At 37.0% G+C, this 6,064-nt stretch overlaps 1 non-coding gene across 1 annotated transcript; it reads right to left on the bottom strand.

The window, feature by feature from the left end:
* Window positions 1–5,554: 5,554 nt before the first annotated feature.
* On the bottom strand, window positions 5,555–5,662 carry LOC130964744 (small nucleolar RNA R71). The gene has a single exon (XR_009080820.1). It is a non-coding gene; the product is annotated as a small nucleolar RNA R71 (small nucleolar RNA).
* Between the last annotated feature and the right edge of the window lie 402 nt (window positions 5,663–6,064).

The raw sequence follows: 6,064 nt of genomic DNA, 5'->3' as shown, positions 1-6,064 counted from the left end.
AAAAATTTCAATTTTAAAAATCTTATCTTTTTAAAATCTTTTTCAAAAATCATATCTTTTTCATTTTTTTTATCATTTTAGAAAATTTCAAAAATATTTTTCAAATTATTTTTCAAAATCTTTTTTCTTATCTTTATATCAAATTTTCGAAAATTAGCTAACAATTAATGTGATTGGTTCAAAAATTTGAAGTTTGTTACTTTCTTGTTAAGAAATGTTCAATCTTTAAATTCTAGAATCTTATCTTGGAGTTTCTTGTTAGCTAAGTCATTTTAAAAATTAAATCTTTTTCAAAATATCTTTTTCTTAAAACTTCTATCTTATCTTTTTATCTTATTCTTTTCAAAATTTTATATTTTTCAAAATTTGATTTCAAAATATCTTATCTAACTTCTTTTCTTCTTATCCTTTTAAAAATTTAATTTCAATATCTTTTTCAATCAACTAACTAACTTTTTGTTTGTCTCTTATCTTTTTCAAAACCACCTAACTACTTTTCCCTCTTCAATTTTCGAAAATATCTCTCTCTTTTTCAAAAACTCTTTTTAATTGTTTTGAATTTTAATTTTAATTATATCTTATCTTTAATTTTCGAAAATTACTAACCACTTTTTCAAAATTATTTTCGAATTCTATCTCCCCCCTTTCTCTATTTAATTATTTAATTACTAACACTTCTCTTCACCTCTCTTCATCTAAATCCGAATTCTTCTTCATTCTTCTACTACCTTCTTTTTCTACTAACATAAAGGAATCTCTATACTGTGACATAGAGGATTCCTCTTTCTTTTCTTGTTTTCTTCTCTTTCATATGAGCAGGAACAGGGACAAAGGCACTCTTGTTGAAATTGATCCAGAACCTGAAAGGACTCTGAAGAGGAAATTAAGAGAAGCTAAATTACAACAATCCAGAAACAACCTTTTAGAAATTTTCAAACAAGAGAAGGAGATGGCAGACGAAAATAATAATAATGCAAGGAGAATGCTTGGTGACTTCACAAAGCCCACGTCCAAGTTTGATGGAAGAAGCATCTCCATTCCTGCCATTGGAGCCAATAACTTTGAGCTGAAACCTCAGCTAGTTGCCTTGATGCAACAAAACTGCAAGTTTTATGGACTTCCATCTGAAGATCCTTATCAGTTTTTAACTGAGTTCTTGCAGATCTGTGAGACTGTAAAGACGAATGGAGTTGATCCTGAAGTCTACAGACTCATGCTTTTCTGTTTTGCTGTAAGAGACAGAGCTAGAATATGGTTGGATTCACAACCTAAGGATAGCCTGGACTCCTGGGATAAGCTGGTCACTGCCTTCTTGGATAAATTCTTTCCTCCTCAAAAGCTGAGCAAGCTGAGAGTGGATGTTCAAACCTTCAAACAAAAAGATGGTGAATCCCTCTATGAAGCTTGGGAAATATACAAGCAGCTGACCAAAAATGTCCATCTGACATGTTTTCAGAATGGACCATTTTAGATATATTCTATTATGGTCTCTCTGAATTTTCGAAAATGTCATTGGACCATTCTGCAGGTGGATCTATTCACCTGAAGAAAACGCCTGAAGAGGCTCAAGAACTCATTGACATGGTTGCAAACAACCAATTCATGTACACTTCTGAGAGGAATTCCGTGAATAATGGGATACCTCAGAAGAAAGGAGTTCTTGAAATTGATGCTCTGAATGCCATATTGGCTCAGAACAAAGTGTTGACTCAACAGGTCAACATGATCTCTCAAAATCTGAATGGATGGCAACATGCATCCAACAGTACTAGAGAGGCAGCTTCTGAAGAAGCTTATTGATGAGCGGATAATTTGTACCCTTTTTGGCATTGTTTTTAGTATGTTTTTAGTAGTTTTAGTTGAGTTCTTAGCATATTTTCATTAGTTTTTAGTTAAAATTTACTTTTCTGGACTTTACTATGAGTTTGTGTGTTTTTCTGTGATTTCAGGTATTTTCTGGCTGAAATTGAGGGACCTGAGCAAAAATCTGATTCAGAGACTGAAAAGGACTGCAGATGCTGTTGGATTCTGACCTCCCTGCACTCGAAGTGGATTTTCTGGAGCTACAGAAGCCCAATTGGCGCGCTCTCAACGGCGTTAGAAAGTAGACATCCTGGGCTTTCCAGCAATATATAATAGTCCATACTTTGCCCAAGATTTGATGGCCCAAACTGGCGTTCAAAATCACCCTCAGAAATCCCAGCGTTAAACGCCGGAACTGGCACCTAAATGGGAGTTAAACGCCCAAACTGGCATAAAAGTTGGCGTTTAACTCCAAGAAGAGTCTCTACACGAAATTGCTTCATTGCTCAGCCCAAGCACACACCAAGTGGGCCCGGAAGTGGATTTTTATGTCATTTACTCATCTCTGTACACCCTAGGCTACTAGTTTTCTATAAGTAGGACCTTTTACTATTGTATTACAGAGCTTTTGATCATGTTTTTATGATTGAACTCACTTTGGGAGGCTGGCCATTCGGCCATGCCTAGACCTTGTTCTTATGTATTTTCAACGGTGGAGTTTCTACACACCATAGATTAAGGTGTGGAGCTCTGCTGTACCTCGAGTATTAATGCAATTACTATTGTTCTTCTATTCAATTCCGCTTGTTCTTTGTCCAAGATATCACTTGTTCTTCAACTTGATGAATGTGATGATCCGTGACACTCATCATCATTCTCACTTATGAACAAAGTGACTGACAACCACTTCTGTTCTACAAGCAAACAAGGCTCTAGTGTTTATCTCTGGGATTCCTGATACACGATGCATGGTTGATCGCCTGACAACCGAGTGCTCGCCTGACAAACGAGCCAGCCATTCCGTGAGATCATAGTCTTCGTGGTATAGGCGAGAACTGATGGCGGCATTCAAGAGAATCCGGAAGGTCTAACCTTGTCTGTGGTATTCTGAGTAGGATTCAATGATTGAATGACTGTGACGTGCTTCAAACTCCTAGCAGGCGGGGCGTTAGTGACAGACGCAAAAGAATCACTGGATTCTATTTCGGCCTGACCGAGAACCGACAGCTGATTAGCCATATGCTGTGACAGAGCATAGGAACATTTTCACTGAGAGGATGGGAGGTAGCCACTGACAACGGTGAAACCCTACATAAGCTTGCCATGGAAAGGAGTAAGAAGGATTGGATGAAGATAGTAGGAAAGCAGAGAGGCGGAAGGGAAGGCATCTTCATACGCTTATCTGAAGTTCCTACCAATGAATTACATAAGTACCTCTATCCTTATCTTTATGTTTTATTCATACATCACTATATCCAATTGAGTCTGCCTGACTAAGATTTACAAGGTGACCATAGCTTGCTTCATACCAACAATCTCCGTGGGATCGACCCTTACTCGCGTAAGGTTTATTACTTGGACGACCCAGTGCACTTGCTGGTTAGTTGTGCAAAGTTGTGTTTATACCATGGTATTGAGCACCAAGTTCTTGGGGCCATTACTAGGGATTATTTGAGTTGTGAAAAGTAGTGATCACAATTTCGCACACCAAGTTTTTGGCGCCGTTGCCGGGGATTGTTCGAGTTTTGAGCAAGCTTTAGGTCCGGTAACATCAGTGCCAAAATCCGGCAACAGCACCAAGTTTTTGGCGCCGTTGCCGGGGATTGTTTCGAGTATGGACAACTGACGGTTCATCTTGTTGCCTAGATTAGGTATTTTTCTTCAGAGTTCTTAAGAATGAATTCTAGTGTTTCAAGGTGATGTTCTTATCATCACCAAAGCTGATTGATTTTCATCAATTTAGCTCTTGAATGCAATGTCCTGCTGAAGCTTGGCTGGCCATGTCTAATTCCTTTAGACTGAAGCTTTAGACTAACATTGCATGATTCCTGGAATTCTCATTAAGAATTTTGATACCTTTATTTTCTTTTCCACTTAATTTTCGAAAAAAAAAAACACAAAAAAAATTACAAAATCATAAAATCCAAAAATTTCTTGTTTGAGTCTAGTGTCTCATCTTAAGTTTGGTGTCAATTGCATGCATTCATTCATGTGTCTTAAGGATCTTCAAGTAATTCTTGATTATTTCTTACTCTAATATTTTAATTCTCTTGACTTGAGTGTTTTGTGTGTCTCATATGCATTCTCATTAGTGTCAGTAGTATACAAACTGCTAAGTATGGTGTCTTGCATGCATTGTTATTTGATTTTAGTTGCATTTTGATTAATTAAAAATCCAAAAATATTTTTAATTGTGTCTTTTCAAGTCAATAATACAGAGAATTGAAGATTCAGAACATACAGCAGAGGAATTGCACAGAAAAAGCTGGGCGTTCAAAACGCCCAGTGAAGAAGGACAGACTGGCGTTTAAACGCCCAGTGAAGAAGGACAGACTGTGCACCATTCTGGGCTTTTAACGCCAGGATGGCACAAGGGGGAGGATTTTGTTTTCAAATCAATTTTTTTCAAGTTTTCAAAGTTTTTCAAAATCAAATCTTTTTCAAATCATATCTTTTCAATCAAATGTTTTCAAAATCAATTTCTTTCCTTTTTCAAAGATACTTACTAACAATTAATGATTTGATTGAACATCTCAAATTTGTTGCCTTTTCTGTTGAGAAAGGTTTAATGTTTGAATCATATCTTTTCTTGTTAGGCAAGTCATTAATTTTTAAAATCAAATCTTTTTAAAATAACTTTTCAATCATATCTTTTTAATCACATCTTTTTCAAAATAGTTTCCAATCAAATCTTTTTAATTTCTAATTTCAAATTCTTTTTCAAAAATCACTTGATTTCTTTCCCACTCTTATTTTCGAAAATTAATTAGTGTTTTTCAAAATGTTTTCAAATTCTTTAACTTAATTTTCGAAAAAGCTCCTCCTCTCTTCTCACATCCTTCTATTTATGGAGTACCACTCCTTCTCAATGCACAATTCGAACTCTATCTGATTAAGTTCAAATTCTTCTACCTCTTTCTTCTATTCTTCTGTTCTTCTGACACCTCAAGGAATCTCTATACTGTGACATAGAGGATTCCACATTTTCTTGTTCTCTTCTCTTTCATATGAGCAGGAGCAGAGACAAAGGCATTCTTGTTGAAGCTGACCCTGAACAAAGCTAAGAGAAGCTAAGGCACAACTCTCTGTAGAGGACCTAACAGAAATCTTCAAAGAAGAAGAACCCATGGCAGCCGAAAACAACAACAATGCAAACAATGCAAGGAAGGTGCTGGGTGACTTTACTGCACCTACTCCCGACTTCTATGGGAGAAGCATCTCTATCCCTGCCATTGGAACAAACAACTTTGAGCTTAAGCCTCAATTAGTTTCTCTAATGCAACAGAATTGCAAGTTCCATGGACTTCCATTGGAAGATCCTCATCAGTTTTTAGCTGAATTCTTGCAAATCTGTGACACTGTCAAGACTAATGGGGTAGACCCTGAGGTCTACAGACTTATGCTATTCCCTTTTGCTGTAAGAGACAGGGCTAGGACATGGTTGGACTCACAACCTAAAGAAAGCCTGGACTCATGGGAAAAGCTAGTCAATGCCTTCTTGGCAAAGTTCTTTCCACCTCAAAAATTGAGTAAGCTTAGAGTGGAAGTCCAAACCTTCAGACAGAAGGATGGAGAATCCCTCTGTGAAGCTTGGGAAAGATACAAACAATTGATCAGAAAATGTCCTTCTGACATGCTTTCTGAATGGAGCATCATAGGTATTTTCTATGATGGTCTCTCTGAACTATCCAAGATGTCTTTGGATAGCTCTGCTGGAGGATCTCTTCATCTGAAGAAGACGCCTACAGAAGCTCAAGAGCTGATTGAAATGGTTGCAAATAACCAATTCATGTACACTTCTGAAAGGAATCCTGTGAACAATGGGACTAATCAGAAGAAAGGAGTTCTTGAGATTGATGCTCTGAATGCCATTCTGGCTCAGAACAAGATATTGACTCAACAAGTCAATTTGATTTCTCAAAGTCTATCTGGAATGCAAAATGCACCAAGCAGTACTAAGGATGCTTCATCTGAAGAAGAAGCATATGATCCTGAGAACCCTTCAATGGAAGAGGTAAATTACCTAGGAGAACCCTATGGA

Source organism: Arachis stenosperma, chromosome 2 (assembly GCF_014773155.1).
Source record: "Arachis stenosperma cultivar V10309 chromosome 2, arast.V10309.gnm1.PFL2, whole genome shotgun sequence".
NCBI lineage: Eukaryota > Viridiplantae > Streptophyta > Magnoliopsida > Fabales > Fabaceae > Arachis > Arachis stenosperma.
This window is presented reverse-complemented; position numbering and strand designations above follow the sequence as displayed.